The sequence below is a fragment of the Mesoplodon bidens genome, assembly GCF_964165515.1.
Source record: "Mesoplodon bidens genome assembly, chromosome: 6".
Classification (NCBI taxonomy): domain Eukaryota; kingdom Metazoa; phylum Chordata; class Mammalia; order Artiodactyla; family Ziphiidae; genus Mesoplodon; species Mesoplodon bidens.
Genome location: NC_138162.1, coordinates 84272999 through 84291676, shown reverse-complemented (window position 1 = coordinate 84291676; position 18678 = coordinate 84272999). Strand labels below are relative to the sequence as shown.

The window sequence follows — 18678 nt, the reverse complement described above, 5'->3', positions numbered from 1 at the left end:
CTTGGGAATGTTTTTTCAGTATGAAAAGCATACGCTCCTTCTTCGATTCATAGTTTATTCTCATCTACAATAAAAGCCTAAACTCTCTCGAGAGATTATACTCCAGAGGGGAAGTGTGCTCCAGTGGTGGCCATGGGAAGATGCTTTTGAGGAAAAAATGTATGGAAAAGTGAAGAGATAGCCAGAGACTAAGAGGGGACAGAGAATGGCAGGTTCCTGAACTTGGTGTCAACATCTTGGAGGAGGTCAGTCCTCAGAAGGGTTGAAGAGCTGCAGGATTAAGAAGCTGTAGAGGTGGATGTTGATACAATCTACACAAAGTTGGTTGGGGAAATTGTCAAGATCCCAGGCTGTGAAACTAAGTCCTCTGCAATATTAGCCAAGTAATGCTTCCTCTCTCCTAAGTACAGTAAGTTCACATTGCCCTTTAGTCAATGAGAAAATGCTAGAATAATCATACAACACCCTTCTCCTGCTCAGAACATGGGTCTGAGGCTCAATCAGTGAGGATCATTTCTAGTCACTGTCACTGTTACCAAGTTGATGTACTCATCGGTCTCCAGGTTATCTAATAGAGTTTGAATGGGATTTCCTCAGGCTTTGTCTATAAAAGAAAATGTTTTCTTTTCATTATTTGGTCCCTCCATCCCATCATATTTTTTTTCTACACACTCATAGTACGAGACCCATAGTGGAAAATGAGGTTAATAGTTTCCCAGGAGTTGCTTCTGCTGGCTTCATGAAAGATACTCCACAATAGACACAAGCAAGAGCTATCAATTTTAGGGGCCCACAAACCCGAGATACCTCTGTCTCAGAAGTTACAGAAGGTCTTATCTAGTTAGGATGAATGAGTATTACTGTAGAGAACTGTACTGTAGGTTTCCCAAAGACGTGGGGAGTGACCATCAGAAATCAATACAAAGGATTAAAAACTACAGCCAAACACAGGCATCTTCTGTCTGCTTGCAGGTCATTTTAAGTCTCCCAGGAACTGCTGCTTTATTCTTATTGTGAAAGGCAGCTTATAGGTGTTTCAAAATGGGTCTGTCGGAAAGCAGCACAAGCTATCTGCTTCGGCTGCAAAACCCATCATATATCAAGATATTTCCCTTGAACTCATCCCATGGGTACTTGGAGTCAGCTGAGCTGAAATTTGAGATCCACCTTCCTTCCTTCCTTCCTTCCCAGTTTCAGTCATTCAACTGGACTGAAGCAAGTCAACCTAACTGACAAAATGAGTCTATTTCGATAGTCTACCAAATGTTGTTTGGCACACACACACAAATCTTCCTCTGATACACAGTAATATCCCGGGAGACAGAAGTTTTCAAGAAGCGTTTAACAGAGGAGTAGGAAAGGTTAGAAGAGTCTAATTTGAATACTAATGCTGATTTATTGTTCATGGGTCTGTTACTCACCAAATTGCCCCACAAACGATCTACACATTCAGCCTTAGACACTTAGAAGAGAGCTGATAAATAAGTAAACAGGGCTTTGGTTATGAAATCAAAAAGCACTTAGCTGTTCCCACTCACTAGGTGACTGTGCATTTCCCACCTAGAGAAGAGACCTACATTAAAATTTCTTGGAGCTTCCTCACTCAGCTTTAAACTTCATACATAATGGTAGAGATATCCATGCCACCTTGGGTTGTTCTACTCCCTTTCTTCCTGGGAGGCCAAATCATTTCACCTAGACTAGCATTTATCCCTGTTGAGATGAGAAGATAAGACCAAGATAATCAGCTAATTGGTAGGCCCTCCTATTCCTTCTCTCTGTTTTGGATTCCTCCTCAGTCAGAATCTGTATCTCCTGCTAGGACATCTCTTAAGTCTTCTATCTGCAAGGAGCCTCATTTAAATGTAAATCAAAATCAATAACTTCTTCCAGACTGAAAGTCAGATGTTGTCCTATTGTGGCAAAGTTGAAACCATTCTTTTCAACTCAGTGAGTTCAGAAACTGTTAAAAGTGGAAATACTGGAGAGAAATTATTATTTTAATACCATTTTAAAATTTTGCCTCTGTTCTGTTTCAGGTTCCAGCACTGTTCTAGGCAAGAGTCACATGCAGAATACTCTATGCTCAGCATGGAAATTCAAATGTTTTTACTTAACTTTTAAGACTGTTGGACACTCTGAGGATTTGGTGTTTCTCCTGTATCTGAGAAGTTAACTCATGAGAGTCTCACTTTTGAGAACTCTGAAAGATTATAAAAGTAGTCTTCTTTTATATACGTTTATTAAGTGACCTTTGGATAATTTACTTTCCTAAATCACATCTGTCTGTCTGTCTTCACAGAACTTGCCCAAACAGTGGCAGAAGGACAAGTCCTCCTATCCTTTACAGTAGAGGAAGATTTGTCATTTGAAAGTTAAACAAAAACAAAATTAAGAATAAAAATGCAACACACTGAACCTTCTATTTTTCAAGAAGAAGTGTATTGGACCATGTTGATGTTTGGAAGTTAACTCGGAGAGTCAAGCCTTAGAATACTTTTCATTTACATACAGAAATAACGAGCTCAATTATGCTGGAAGGGAGGGAGACTGCAGGGACATTGAGAAGGCACGTGAGGACATGGAAGTTGGCCTTGAGAGTCCCGGCGCAGGGCACTGTGGCTTGGGGGCCTGTGGAGTGGACAGGTAGCATGAGTTTGGAGACACAATCCTCAAGATGCCTGCCCCAGCACCACTTGACAGAGCTGCCTTAAGAGGTCACCATCTGTGTCTACCATGCCATGCAGGGCTCCCCCCTGTCTCCTAGGTTAGAAGAATCTCAACCTGGGTAATATCACTCCTAGATTCCCCAACTCTACCACTTTCTTCATATTGTTCCCACTTCCTAGAGAGTCTTCTATTGCCATTACCTTAAAAAAACTTCTACATTCTAACCAGCCATTTCTTTCCTAAAGCAGATCACCACACTAGATACGATTGTGTCTGCTTCTGAATTGCCACCCTCCCCATAGCTTTGATATTCATCACACATTACAGGATTAATTAAGTGTGTAGATCCTTTGTCTTCTCTTTCTGATCATAGGTACTGTAAGGGAAAGGATCGTATATTTTTTCACTCTTTTATCCACACCCCTCCAACAGACAGCACAGTGCCATGCACACAGCAGCTACTCAATAAATATTGACTGAGTGAATGAATAAATGAATACTCAAAGGAGTCTCCAGAAGCCAAGGTTGATTTCAGAGAGAAATAATGAATGATTGCAAGGAGAATTCAGCTACTGAGGTGATCAAATTCAGCCCCAGCTTCAGATATGCTACCACTTACATACCTTTTAATGAGTATATAAAATTTTATATAATTTGTCACTAACAGGCTGCTTCTGCTGTAGCCCTCTTTCTCCCAATGGGCATGTCCCTGACTGGTGAGGGGGGAAATGCCCATACTACTAGTTTTTAAGACTAAAGAGGACAAGTGAAGTTATGCAGGGAGTTTGAACTTTCACGCCTTGGGACTCAGCCAAAAAGTAGGATGAAACCTTTGTAGATCATGGATGTTGGGATCATGAGTATTCTAAACCTTTATATAACTTTTTTATATTGAAATTTGTTTTATAAAATAAAATCAAAATCTCCTTATATGTGGGGGGTGGGAGAGGGAATCAGGACATCTTCTAAAGATTATTAGTTTTTCCCCAGAATCCATTTTACTCTTTTTCCTGACTTCTGCTGGCCACAACTAATTGCTCAACTAACAACTAACTTTCCCAGCCTCTCTTGTGGCTTGGTGTAGTCAAATGACATAGTCTATACCATGGGGTGTGAGAAGAAGTAACCTGAGCAAATCACAGGTTATGTTTTTGAAATCAAACTGTGTCTTACACTTTATCTTTCCCCTTCCTAGTGGCTGGAGCACAGAAATGTGGTAGCAAGGCTGATGAAGGGCAATGTCCTAGGGGATGAGAATCACAAAACAGAAAGAATTCTGGATCCCTGGATAACCTTCCCCGGGAACACCCTGCCAACCTAGACTTTTGTATATGAAAGAAAGAAACCTCTATCTAGTTTAAACCACTGCTGTTATGGTTTCTGTTAAAGTGGCCAAACCAGTATCCTGACTAATATAGCCTGTCAATAAGGTACTATGTGGCATCCTTATTTTTAGAAAATTAAAGTGAATTTAAACAACTGGTTAGGTGTGTGAGGGGCTGTGTGCGTGTATGACTAGTGACAACCCAGGTTTTGCAAACCTGCATTGGGAATCAACCATCAAGCATTCGTTAATGGCCTAATAAGTCTCTAGACAATCAACAATCTTCTTACACAGTCTGATTTTTATTAATTTTACCTAACTGAAATCTGCATCAAAGATGAAAATGAATAGGAAAGTTAAAAAAAAAGTCAAGTGTCATCTTGTTTGCTTTTTTTAATGCCTAGCACCTAGAATAATTCTGGCACATTATAAGTAGTTTACCAAATAAATAGATGGGTGAATTCATAAGTGTACCTGGAGCACCTCCTATATGCCAAATATACATTTGCTTTAAAGAGCTTAAATTCAGAGCAAATGAAATAAGACACTTCCTTGATTCATTATTTTAAAAAATGACAGCTAATTAAAGTGTTACATTCACGGTGACTTCTTTCTCATTTGGAAACCAAAGATGAGGTTTCTCCATCATACTTGAGCTGTACAGTATTTCAGGCCAGAAATAAGTACGATGGTCATCACATAAATCCACTGTGAAATCAGGAGTCAAATAATGTCACTATTAAACCTTATAGCTAAGGCTTAACCAATACCCTCTGAGCTAAAATCATCTACAGTAAATGCAATGAGACAGATTATAATGGATGTTTTATAAGTTTTGCTTAAATTGCCTGATGAGTTGAGAATTTCAGAATTAGGTATATTAAATGGGCATAAGAAAAGGAATCATTAACATCATAAAAGAATTCATACAGGTTTAGAAATTAGCATATAATTTACCAAAGGAAAGAAAAATTAGGAAAGATATGAAATAACATGTGACAAAAGTAAGTACTGCATGTTGATGCAATATTCAAAATCCTGAAGACTTAAGAAGTTTAAAAATATAGATAACATCTGCTCTCACTCGAGTGGGATTCATTTGTGAGGAAATTTGCCAAAGATGGAAGCAGCCTTAAAATCTACATATGATAAGTGCTTTCTGATTGATTTGATTGGTTTGGCCTTTCTCAAACAATTGAAAAGAATGGACAACAAATTCCAGACCACTGTACTCATTTACCAGTGACCTCTTGACTGTCATTCCGTTTGTCCCTCCTTGTTCTGTCTGCCTTTCCTTCTTTTCCTATTCTGCTTTCAGACACAATTTTCCATTTAAAATTACAAAATGTAAATCTGTATAAATATTTTAAAGTTCTAAAGCACTAGTATAACAAGCCTCTCATTTGATCCTCACAATGCTTCCAAGGGGTGGAAAAGGAGAGTATTATGATTCTCATAATAATAAGAGCTAATCCATAGTTTAAAAATGGCTTTTACATCTGTTATCTCACTATGGTACTTTCAATTGAATGATTATGTCCCTTTGAAAGCTAAGAACATCAGGCACTGTCCTTAGTGGTTCTTACGTATTAATTAATTGAATCCTTACAATAGCCTAATACTCTGAGGGTTTGGGGTAAACACTAGAAGCATCACTAGGACATCAGGACAACAGATTTTGATTTTGGACAACAGACCGATTCTGTAGCATTCTGCAGAGGGCCCTGTTTGGAGGCACTCTGCACCAATAAAAAGACCCTGCTCCAGCAAAGGGCGCTAGAGCCTATTGCTCTGTCTTCATAAAGCATGAGATTCATCTCGCACAAACAGGTAGTCTGAACTTAGATGCCAGCTGTTTGCATCAGTTGCTGAGAAAGCCAGCTGCCCAAAGCCTAAAGACCTCAGCTGCCCATGGGAGGTTGCAGTGCCCCACCCCGAACCCTCACTGGGAACAGGAAGGCCCCAATCTCATGAGCTTTTGAGATTGGAGAAAGCTGCCTTCTCCCAGCTGAGGTAAAGGCAGTGGCTCCCAGTTTCAGGTAGCTTGCACCAGACAATCTGGAACAATCACTCAAGGCCATTTCTGGACAAACCTTCATATCATTCCACGTATCCCTATTCTTTAGACACTATTATTATACCCATTAACAGATGAAGAAACCAGACACAGAAAGGTGAGACAGTGTGCCCAAGATGGCTTCAGAGGCTCTGTGCAGCCTCATCACTTTAGTGTCTGCCTTCCTACCATGCTGGGAGAGTGCAGCAGGGAGCAACACCCTGCCCCAGTGGAAATGCTGAGACTGGGTCTGGTCAGTGCTGGTGACCAGACAACTCTCCCCGCCACCCCCCACTGTCATCCAATCCTAGAGGGCAAGAACCAGGGTGTGAGGACTTGATCTGAAGTCAAAGTCTGCAGCCCTTCACCAAGGTGAAGATCAACTGGATAGGAACTGAAAATGAGGCAAACAAGTTTGATGTCCCAAAGTTTACCTGCAGACTTGTTAGTCTATATACCCTTAGACTCTGACCCTGCTACCACACCAAAAGCTTTTGCAGCTGTCCTTGTAGTTATACACAGATTAGTTGTTGCATTCATGACCTGGGGTCAGATTCAAAGAAAGAAGGTATCCTGAGCTATATGACCTTATGACTTATTAGGAAAAAATCGTAGAACAGGAATAGTCACACTTTGAGAGCTCTTCAAAATACCATTTTCTACCTCAATAAAAGTACTGAACTTATATAAAATTTGCTAAGAAGTGGCAGTACAGCCTGTTACAAACTTCAAAAACATCAGGAGACTTGAATTCCAGTTCTAGTTAATAGTGCCCTTGGTCAAGTAACTTCACCTCTCCAGGCCTCAGTTTCACATCGTAAAATGAGGATGTTGGATTGGCTGATTGACCCTGGTGTTCTAGGGGGAAAAAGAAACATCTTACTCTTCTAATAAACATGTGTGATCAAACAGACCTGGAATGATTTCAACCTACAAATGTCAACTGTCAAGATGCAAAGAGGTCATTTAGACTTTCTGGTCCCAATCTGAGAGTTGCCTGTAGTGCACACCTTCAGTGGATTCATTCACAGACACAAAGATCAGAGGAAACCTCCCTTCTAGCGAGGAATCTCAGCGCTTATTTCCCATAGGCAAAGCCTCCAGGAAAAGTTGTCTGAATCAAAAAGGAAAACAGTTGATCAAAATTAAATATTGCCAAGTTGCAGCCCATGGAATACAGAGAGGATTCTTCTCCCACATTTTTAATCAGAGGCCAGAATAATAAATAGTTAGCACCTACTACTCATCTCATTGAATGTGCTCTCAGTGTCAAAAGTGATCAGACCCTCCTTTAATCAATACTTTTCCTTTCCAGATCTCTCTCTGAATCTAAGTGTGGCCACAGTTCAAATGGCACCATCAGGGACTCAAGAAAGTTTTAACTGAGAAAGGCCTCTCAGAGAGGCCACTTAATTTGGGAAGCTATTCCCAGATTAAATCATTCTCTGACCAGCCCATAGATGTCTGGATAACCAGGTTGATTCTCTTATTTCTTGATTTCTTTTTTAAGAAAGCCAAATGCCATTAGAAGCCTTTCAAAGTTAATAAGACTATCTCAAGAAGAGTTCAGAAGAATCTACTCAGAAATTCATTAACTGTCAATCCTTTTATATACATAATAGATAAAAATTGATAGCAATAATTAAATTTTAATCAGGGAGATTCCTAATGATAGATTTCACAGTCTCTTTTAAATGCCACATATGTATGCATTCATTCATTTATTCAACAAATATTTTTGAGTGCTAAATATGTGCCATGCTCCACACTAAGCATAAAATAAGTTCATGAAAATATACATATGACCTACCTAATTTATTCACAACACAAAATGTGGTTCCTAAGAAAATGTTTATAGAGTTTGCTATTCACCAAACATCTCATGCCATCAGGGTATTCTCCCTCTGCTTTGCAAAGACTAGGATCTGGAAAATAATATCCAAGTTTGATCTCAATTTCATGGACTGAGCAAATATACTCCCTGTCCAGAAAAACAGGTTCTGGCTTCCGAAAGCCTGTGTGCCTTGGAAGATTTTGAGTTGATTAGCAGGAACTGTGCTATTTTGAGGCCGAAACCATTTCTGTTTCAAATAGCATAAAGTTGTACCCCAGGAATGGGGAAAATGCCAAAAGTAATTTCCAGCATTCCAGAAGATTAAGAAATTGAAATCCAAATATTTGGGGTAAAAGCAAGTGTATAATAAATGTTTATCCAAAATTTTATATAAGAATATTATTATCTGCATGTGCCAATGTCTGGGTTTCACACCCATTCTTTCTTTTTCCATATAATCAAATGGCACATACTATTCCCAAAGCAAAATACGCAAGAAGCTGTTTTCTCTTGAGCCTCTTTATTACAGATATACATTCTTTTGTCCATCTTTCCAGATGCTTTGAACCCCATAATGGGCAAGAATCCCAGTGGCCATTTGCTTTCTACTATTTTACACATGGGAGAATAGGAGGTTCTGAGGGGTCTTGCCGAAAGTCGCCAAATTAGTGACAGAGAAGTAAACAGGCTAGACTTGTAACTTCAGATCCCTGGCTCCCCACTCAGAACTGTTTCTAAGGCATCATCTGACTGCATTCTAAGGCATCATTTGACAGTAGCTATTGCAGCTAGAGACTTGAAAGAAAGATGGCTCAGTCTCTTCCCTCAAGGAGTAGAAGAGATTATTGCAGAAGAAAGTGTGTTCGTAGAACTCTCCTTTCAAGGGCTTCCTTTTGCTTCCTTGGTTCTATAACAAAAAAGCAGTGACGCTTTGATTCATGCTCTACAGTTCTCCTTATGGTGAATCTTCCAAATCAGCCTCCCTCTAGCATTAATAAGGAAAACAACGTGAAATACAGCATCCCAGAGTCACTGGTAGTGGACTTGCCTGAGCCCTGCCTCTTCCTTCAGGACTTCTTAACTGTCTTTTACATTAAGTTGTAAAAAATGTACCTTTAATCACCACCATCCCCTTTAGGATTTCAAAGGAATAGCCTAGCAGTTCATCTTAGAGATGCACACTGTTCCCTGACTCGCTCATTTATCTCAAGTCACATGTAGAAAGTTCCTTGGCAGCTGCTCAGAGGAACAGAGGTGAAACCTCCAGTTAAGAATGACTTACGTGCACTCCTCCAGCCAAGAGTCGCTCTGCCTTGCTAACCTCCTTTGCCCTGCTTTAAGAGATGGGAGCCTATATACTCAAAATTCATTTATTCCTGTTAAGGGTAATTATCTCAATTTTTGATGATGCCTCCAGCTATCAAAGAGTGATGATGATGCCAGTAAGATGTTTCTCTCCACTCAGGAAGAAAATATGAGGGACTGTATATGACACAGATTGGGTCTCAGTTCATAAACAAAGCAAATCAGTAAGCCTCTTTAAAGCACAAGATTCAAATTTAAACTTCCCGACAGGCTATGCTTTTATGTCTTTAAATCTAAATGACAGTGGAGACATAGAGTAAAGAACTATGAAGGCAACTTTTGTGATATCAAGTTACCACCTTTATTAGAAGAGATAATTACACTAAGCTGGGTGAATGGGTAGCCTCTGAGATAAGGTTCCATCCCATCTCTCTCGCTTTCTCTGCCTCTATCTCTCTCTGTGTCTGTCTCTGCCTCCGTCTCTACCTCTCCTATCTTTCCTAGCTGAACTTCTTTAAAAATTGTCACTGTCCCCACTGACTCCTGAATGAACACACTGCCATTTGACTTTGGTCCACACCACTTCTTTAAAACTGCTCTCTCCAGGATCAGTAACATCATCCTTGCTGCTAAATCCCATAGACATGTTTCAATCCTTCTCTCATATAATGGGGGCATTATATAGGAATTTCCCTTAACCTTGAACCCTGGGGGAATTTGCCTTAATCTCCCTTAATTCTATGGCCACCCTTCCAGAGTGAAATCCTGAATCCAACCTCTGTTTTCCATCTCAGGGTAGTACATCTATTGTCTCTTGAGAGAAAGATGCAACAGGAGGAGGCATGAGCTTCTAAAGAGGTAGCAGCAAGTATGGGCAAAGGGGCCTGGCCCATTAATACTAAGTGAAATAACTCAGGGTTCTAGAGAAGTTAAATATGTGGGTGTCCTCAGATTTACACAGCCACTTTGAAAGAAAAACATATTAAAAGAAAATTTCATTTTAGAAAGTGGGAAGGATGTGAAACTAAAATTCCTTTTAGAGAAGCATTTCCAAAGTAATTTGGGGGTTTTCATTTGTTTGTTTGTTTTTAACCTTGTTATGGTTTCTAAGGTATATAGACTTAAGCTAAATGACTTGGATTATTGCATTTCCAAGCTGTTCACAGCTCACTTCTAAATACGATGAATAAAACCTAGAACAATCATGAAAGGAGTTTCAAAAATGATAAAACTATGTGAGATTTTTTTAATCTCAAGAAAAAATAAAATAAAAAGTGAAAATGGGCTCATCGGTCTCTACTCCCTGATTCTGATATAATTATAACTTTTTGAAAAAGTTTTTCAAATTATGCTCATGGCATGCTCGGCATCTCATGTTAAATCAAACTGACACAATTCTCTTGTGGTGAAGGGAAAATGGTCTTTTGTAAAGTATAAATTCTACTATTACACTCATTCAATCGCTTGTGCCTTCTAGAAATTTTTTTGTGCCAGCAACTGTCAGGGACAAAGGATACAAAAATTTGTAAGGCCTACACCTGCCTCTAGGAAGTCTCAGTCTAATGGGATGAAGACATGTTTAAATACATCCTTGCCGTCACGGCATTAGGAGTATGCCCTAGATCGGCGGGGGTAGGAGAAAGGTATGACCAATTTCACTACCAATTAAATTTAACAAGATACCAGCTCTATTTTTTAATGGAAATAGTTTTAGCTATTTTGCGGTTTATTATAATGTTTGCTATTGGGTTTTGGTAAAAAGAATCTATCATACTTAAACAGTTTCCTTTATTTCTAAATTACTTGGCATTTTTATTAGAAATGACTTTACTTTTACGATGCCTTTCAGGCATCTATTGATATAATCATTGACTTTCTTCATTTAATTTGTTGATGTAATAAATTACATTGATAGATTTCCTAATATTGAACCACCCTTACGGTCTTAGAATAAACTCTACTAAGTCTATATTATACAGTTCTCATAATATGCAGCTGGAATCAATTGGTATATGCTATACAGAATTTTTATATCTACATTCATATAGAAAATTATAGTTTTTCCTTTTTTATAATATATTGATCAACTTTTAGTATTCAAGTTATGCTAGCTTTATAAAAACAATCAGGAGGCCTTTGCTCCTTTTCTGTGGTCTGGAATAATTTGAATAACATCGAATTTTTTTATATTAAAGGATAGATAAGATTTTGAAAAACCTATATATGGTCTTTCTTTCACAACTCATCTCTCAATTTGGAATAAAAGAAATTTCAGGAGACTACAGAATGTATACATTATTTTGGGAACTGTTTAGTCATTCTATAGATGCATTTGTCATAGGTTGGATTTTCTGAAATAGACTGTGTGATGGAGACCTGAGTGCAGGGAATTTATTGGGAAGTGCTCTTGGGAGCACTGACCTGTAGAAAAGTGAAGGAAGCAGGATGGAGCATGGAGAGGGAAGCTGAAAGGAGCAGGGGCACTAGAGCTAGGATGGCCCTCCAGGGTTGTCCTTTTGTATTATTCAGTGTTTTCCAGAGAGACAGAACCAACAGAAGATACATGTATCACCTACCTCCAATAGGAAGGAAAGATAGCTAGATAGATGGAGATTTATTTATTATAAGGAAGAATTGGCTCATGTGATTATGAAAGCAAAGAAGTCTGCAAGCTGGAGGTCCAGGAAAGCTGGTGGTGTAGTTCTGCACCAAGAAGGTCTGAGACTCAGGAGAACTGATGGTGTAAGTCCCAATCCAAGAGCAGGAAAAGACTGATGTCCTAGGTCAGCAGTCAGGGAGAGAGAGAGAATTTTCCGTTCCTCCACCTTTTTGTTTTATTCTGACTCAACAGACTGGATGATGCCCCCCCAACACTGGGAAGAGCAATCTACTTTCCTCAGCCCACCAATTCAAATGCTAATGTCTTCTAGAAACATCCTCACAGACAGAACTGCCAATGGGCAGGGACTCTCACCTTGGGTGAATCAGCTCCTGCAGGCCAAGGACAAGTCTGTGGGAGAGACTCAACTGTGAGCTATCCTCAGCCAACACTTGTAACGATTGAGGGAATGAGCATATGTTGGTCCTGAATGGGTGGGTCTGAGTGGTGTACCACTATATCCACTGCACTTGCTTTAGGTGGACGAAAACTTTCACTTTGTCCGCTTAGAACAAATATTAGCATGAATCAATAATTTCCAGGTTATCTAAAACTTCCTTATGCCTTTATGAAAACTATCATCTCACAACTTTATCTGGAAACTTGGATGCTCAGTGGACTTTAGCATGGTGATTTTCAAATAGGACCACTATAAGTACATGAACAATTTTTCCATTTGGCAAATACAATAATTTTTGCATTCAGGAATGAGAAGTTTTCGCCTCTCAGATGAGAGTTTCTCTCCTCACAACTTCATCTTATCTCATAGGTATACAGTAGTCATTGTAAAATGTCTGTAATTTGTTATACTATTGCTTTAACATTTCCTGCTTCACTGATCAAATAACGTTCTTCAGGGTTACAGAATTCCATATAATATTTTGCCACCTAATGTGTTCATTTTTTTAAGGTAAACTGTACAAAAATTATGGTAAATATAGTATATCACTTTGATATCTACCTTATTTACTCAAGAAAATCACATTTCTTACCCTACGATGAGAACATCATTTATTACCCGGGGGTTCCATGTTCTCTAAGATTTGCTCTCTATCTAATTAGTTTTATAATCCAATGTCCTAGCTCATGCCTTCCCACCTACCCCTCCCCTAACCTGAATCAAGCTAGGTGCAATGTGCTTATGTACACTGTAATATATTTCACAAGTGCTGTCTTGACCTAGTTTTGAAGTCATACCTAAAAATTCTCAATTCCCCTTCATGGGCAGTTTGCTAAGCTGCACACCAAACACTTTGCTCACCAGGCTCCCACTCTCCAGGGCCACCAGGCATACACGCCAACCGCACCCCCTTATGAGGCTTCCACATTCCCAGGCCAGGTACTAAACAATTAAGGAAAGCCTCTATGCTCCAGAGCCATGTAATTATTCAAATTAATCAATCCTCTAGGAAGCCTGCAAAACCTAGTTACCACACCCACTCTGCTTGCCATGCACAAACTCCACCCAGAGCTTAGCTTGTGTTACCCTGTCCCATGGTGCAACCCTTTGTGTGGCCCTACAAACAGCCTTCTCTCCTTGTAGCTGTAAGTAACGAAGAGCTTTGCCTTTCATCTACTCCAGTGTCAGTGTATCGTGCCCAGCCACCAAAAGAATCTTTAAATTTGATAACACACACTTGCTTACTTGTGCATTCGCTTCTCTGCCTCCAGACATTTACTTATCCTGTTTTCCCCTCGTGTGACATCCTACTACCTGCCTTCATCCTCAGTTGTGAATAGCCTGTCATTTTTATTCAGAGGGAGATCTGAAATTCTGTTTTCAGGGACCCTTTTCCATGTCTACGTTCCTCATCTGTCCTCTTGCCTTTCTTTGGGCCACTGTTAAGGCACACATCCCTTTGTTTTTATATTACAGAGCTTTATGGGCAGATCTGTTGTCTTCACCATTTAATACAATATCTGAAAACACTACAGTATTTTAGTTTCTTTGACTGCCCCACAGTCTCTGGCATGAGGTCTATTATGCCAGAGGCAGCCCCCTCAATACATATTTCTTGAATTCACTTTGTTGGAGCACTGCTATGCAACTTCAATCCTGGCTGAAAGTGACAAGTCACATTCCTGCCATTCTGATGCTCCTTTCTTCTGCCCCACTGTGGTGCAAAGTGGAAGGTTGCAGGGGTGCAAATGAAGAGGATGGAGGGAAAGCAAATGCTGAAATGAAGGTCTACAGTTCCTGCCCCAGTGGAAAGGGGTAAATAGAAGCAACACTAAATGACCAAAATACTTCATGACAGTTTCCTTATAAGGACACATAGAAGGTGAACAACAAATTATCTGTTGAAGGTAACAACCAGATTTCAGAACCTTAAATTGACTGTTCCAGGATTAGATCAAAGATCATTTGAGTTGCATGAATATGGAGGACCACACTGGACCAAAATTTTTCCTATTGCAGTTAATCTGCCTCTTTGAATTATTCACATGGTAATTAAGTTCACTTGGCCCCTAATTGCATAAGATATTGTTTTAAAGACAAAACCCTTTTTTCTTTATAATTCATGAGTTGTGGGATTTTTTTCCCCCCCGGAAGATTCTTTGAAGTCTTATTCTAAAATAGTTTATTGAATTAAAAAGAAAAAGAAAAGAAAACATCTAATAAAATGTTCTCTCTTTAATTACAATTAATTTAAGATACAGGGTGGTTAACAGATATCTCTAAGGAAAAGATGGTTTTGTTTTGTTTTTAATGCAAAGTACTATTTGCACTGGCAGATTTGCGTAACTACCATATGGCTAATTAAATGAATTTAATGACACAAACTATGTATATTCAAACTAATAAAAAGCTACACTGAATGTGGACAGCTCTCAGCCTGGCTATCCTTTCTGTTCTCCGTCTCTCAGTGTGTCTGTCTGTCCCTCTCTCTCTTTTTCCTCTTTCTCTCTCTCCCTACCTCTACCTCTAAAGGCGTCTCTCTCATTCCTTACTTTCTTCCTATTACCTACTCTTCTCCCCACCCTGTAGTCTAATTCCGGAGGCAGCCAATCAAATACGCTCAGCTCATGACCATGTGATCTACTGAACCCTATCATTTTTCAAGGTCATCTCCTGGGTTTGGGCTGCCTTAAGTCTAAAGCACCTCCGGATCCAGACCTTCCCTGCACAAAGAACAATCCAGTCCTGCTCTCCCAAGCCATGGCTGTTGACAAAGCAGTTGAAACTAGAAAGGGATGCTGAGTGACAGACAAATTCAGCCAACAATCATTCTTATCTTCCATTTTTCCATGACAGAAAATAGGAGCTGAAAACTTACAGTGAGTCTAGGCTTCAAAAATTTCTAATTGGGACTTCCCTGGTGGACCAGTGGTAAAGAATCCACCTTACAATGCAGAGGATGCGGGTTTAATCCCTGGTCAGGGAACTAAGATCCCACATGCTGCGGGGCAGCTAAGCCAGTGCACCACAACTACTGAGCTCGCGCACCTCAACCAGAGAGCCTGCTTGCCGCAAACTACAGAGCCCATGCACCCTGAAAGCCGCGCACCACAACTGCAGAGCCCACGTGCCCTCGAGCCGGCACACCACAGAGAAGAGAAAACCCACACGCCACAACTAGAGAGAAGCCCGTGCACCACAACGAAGAGCCCACACGCCACAACGAAAGATCCCGCATGCCTCACCTAAGATCCCGCGTGCCACAACTAAGACCCAACGCAGGCCAAAATGAATAAAGTAAATAAATAAATAATAAATAAATCTTTAAAATAATTTCTAATCAAACTGCACAAATCTTGGTCTTCAGGATGAGTCAAACCAATGGATATTTAATAACCATCTGTTTCTTCCCAGCACTTAGCTTCATGTTCCAACATGTCTAGAAAACAGGACAGAACTCCAGAACTGCACAAGAGCTTAGGAATTCTTTTTATGCTATAAAGGAGAAAAATTGAAACCTGGAAAACTTGGATTTATGTAGAAGACCTGGCTCTTGCCTTAGAGAACTTTTAAGCCTAGTTCATGATACAAGACATAGTCCTTGACACAGCTTTTAAAAACAACAACAACAACTCTGAGCAAACTTTAATCGATTGCTCCATTGATTAAATTTTGAAGCTGGAAAGAAACATCATGAAAACAGCATCTCACAAAAGGAGATCCAACATAGCACAGTGGTTTGGAGCCAGGCAGAGCCTGGGTTTGAATTCGGGCTCTACCACCTACTTGCTCTGTAACCTTGGGTGAGTCACTTTACCGCAGTATCCTCATCCGTAAAACGGGAATAATAATAATAATACCTACCTTACAGGGCTATTTGGAGGACTAAATGAGTTAATATTAATAGCATATTTAGAGCAATAGTTGCTCTTATTAACAGTGTTATGATCCCAGATATCATTGTGTAGGGAAATCCCTCTCACAGAGAGATTAGTTTGATGACTTCTGGCATAAACCAGAAAGCCTATGATGAGGTGTGAATTCAGGACCAGGCAATAAGGAATCCCAGGCAGTGCACCAAAAGAGGGATAAATACATGGTAACTGAGCAGCTCTAGGGGCTGAAATAGAGTGAAGGATTAAAGGTGAGCCCGCAAGGCTTTAGCAATTTTGGAGAAATAAATGTTAAACACTAGACAGTGTATGTTTTCACAACTTTGGAATGAAAATATCCTTTAACATCATTTATCTAAGACACCCATCCCCACAAAGATTCACAGATTCCACCACTTCTCATTATCTCTCACAGTCTCTCACTCTCAGGGTTCAGTATTACTTGGTTCTTTTCATTCCTCACTCGCACATCCAACAACATCCTCATCAAAAATTCCCCTAGGTGTCTTTTTGCCTCCCAGCTTACTTTGCTCACTCCATTTCCCTAAAGTTCCCACTAGTTCCCACCACACCTGGTAGAATCTATATTACAGGTGTCAGAATAACCATATACAGTGTCACCACACTTGACTGCACAATGACCCAGCAGAGAGTATTAAAATCTCATCTCACTGCCCCCTTGTGTGGTGTTGAGACTGCAGTGTGTGCATGTGTGAAGCAAGATGTGAAGCAAGAAGCTTTCTTACCTCCAAACACTAGACTTGGTGTATGAGCCACTGCTTCAATCCTCCCCTCCACTCACTTTATGCAGCCCCTCTGAAGCTCTCTTTTCAAAAAAAACCGTTGGGGGATGGGGCACAACCAGGGATCTGTGAGGATCAAAGGAAAGTACAAAGGTGAAATTTGCCTACAGCCCTTTTCCTATTTAAGGGGCCAGTCTCCCACAGGCTTCATTCTCTTCATATTTCTCTTTCTTTGTCTTTCCCTACTTACTGAATTTGTTCCTGTATAGTTAGAAATAAATGCATAAATCCAGAAAATGAAAAAAAAACATCTAGTACAAACCTTTAATTTTTATGGATTATGAAATATAGCTCCAAAGATGTTTAAGCGACTTTCTCAAAGGCCCCAACTTTCTATATTCATCACAGATGTGAAAACAGCTTATTATCCTCTATTGCTCAGAATCTAGTACATATTGGCCACCATAAACTTACTGTATGACATCTCAAACTATCTCACGACCACCCCATGAAGTGGATATTATTATTCCCTTTTTACAAATAAGGAGTCTGAAGCTCAGAGAGGTGATCTATCTACCAAGAGTCACTCAACTAGTAAGTAGTGGAGATGAGTTTTAAGCCCAGGTCTTCCAACTCTTGCCACTATATTGAACTTCTATCACTTCTAGTGCCAGGATGTGGCTGGACTTAGGTCAATATCTACGTATTCTTTTCTCCCATATCTGTACGTCATTCAGGACTCTTATTCATTTGTGTAATTTTTCATTTGATCGGCATTGTCAGCATATAAAATGAGAGTGCCTGGATACTGGCCACTCCCTCCAGTGGCCCTTGTCTCTTTTACAATCCAGCCACTTTTTGTTGGAATTCCATTGGCATTCATTAAATATGCTTTGGCCTACAAGTAACAAATGACCCAGTTCTCAGAGGCTTAAACCATAAGGGTAGTTGAATTAGGCAAGATTACAAAGGCTGGTATGGGCTCAAAGATTGGTGAGAACAATTCAGAATTGGCTAGTTTCATTTTTCTATGCCCTTCACTTACCACCAAATTGGCAAAAATATTTTTTAAATGTACACGAACCCAGGGAGACAAGTTAGCAATTCTCCTATGTCTCCCCTCCCCTATTTCTCAAGAGTATTTCCAAATTTGGTGTCAAAGGATGGTGTCAATACAAGGAAACCACTAACTTACAGGAAATCAGAATTGTCTGCTCACTGCCATTTAGCTGGGAGAGAGGGTAACTACCACACAAAATGGTCTGCCCTGCTATCATATAAGGAAATTCTTGCTGCCCCAATTAGCTATTTCCATGTTCTATTTCTCACTGCATTATCAAACCTACAATATCTTACCCAAGAGCAACCATGGTGTAAGTTAGCAGATCAATAATGTCTTCCAAAACCCAGACTCCAAACAAAACAGACTTTTTACAAAATTAAACTCTATCAGTCTCTACGTATATGCTTTTTATCTCTTGTCACTTCAAGGTCACACAAGTTGCCCAATACACATCCAGTCAGCACTTCATCACACCAGCATACCGAGCAGGGGAAAATGGGCAAAGGGGACAAACTTCCTTCTGTAAATCCTTGCATTTTTATCTGAACAGGAAAATATTTCACAAATGCTCCCTAGCAGACTTCCTACCGACAGGTTATTGGGCAGAACTGAGTCACATGATCACTTCTGGCTGCAGTGGTGGCTGGGAAAATCTGACAAATGGGAAAAAAGCTCCATGACTCACTTAGACATGTGAGTCAAGGCTGACTCAGTCCTTAGGCAGGGCACTT

At 39.9% G+C, this 18678-nt stretch overlaps 1 long non-coding RNA gene across 1 annotated transcript in view; it reads right to left on the bottom strand.

The window, feature by feature from the left end:
- Positions 1-16932, bottom strand: part of LOC308619048 — a 306591-nt gene extending 289659 nt beyond the window's left edge. Inside the window, exon 1 of the long non-coding RNA XR_014016115.1 lies at positions 16888-16932. This is a non-coding gene — a long non-coding RNA (uncharacterized lncRNA). The remainder of the gene's footprint in view (positions 1-16887) is intronic.
- Positions 16933-18678: the final 1746 nt, after the last annotated feature.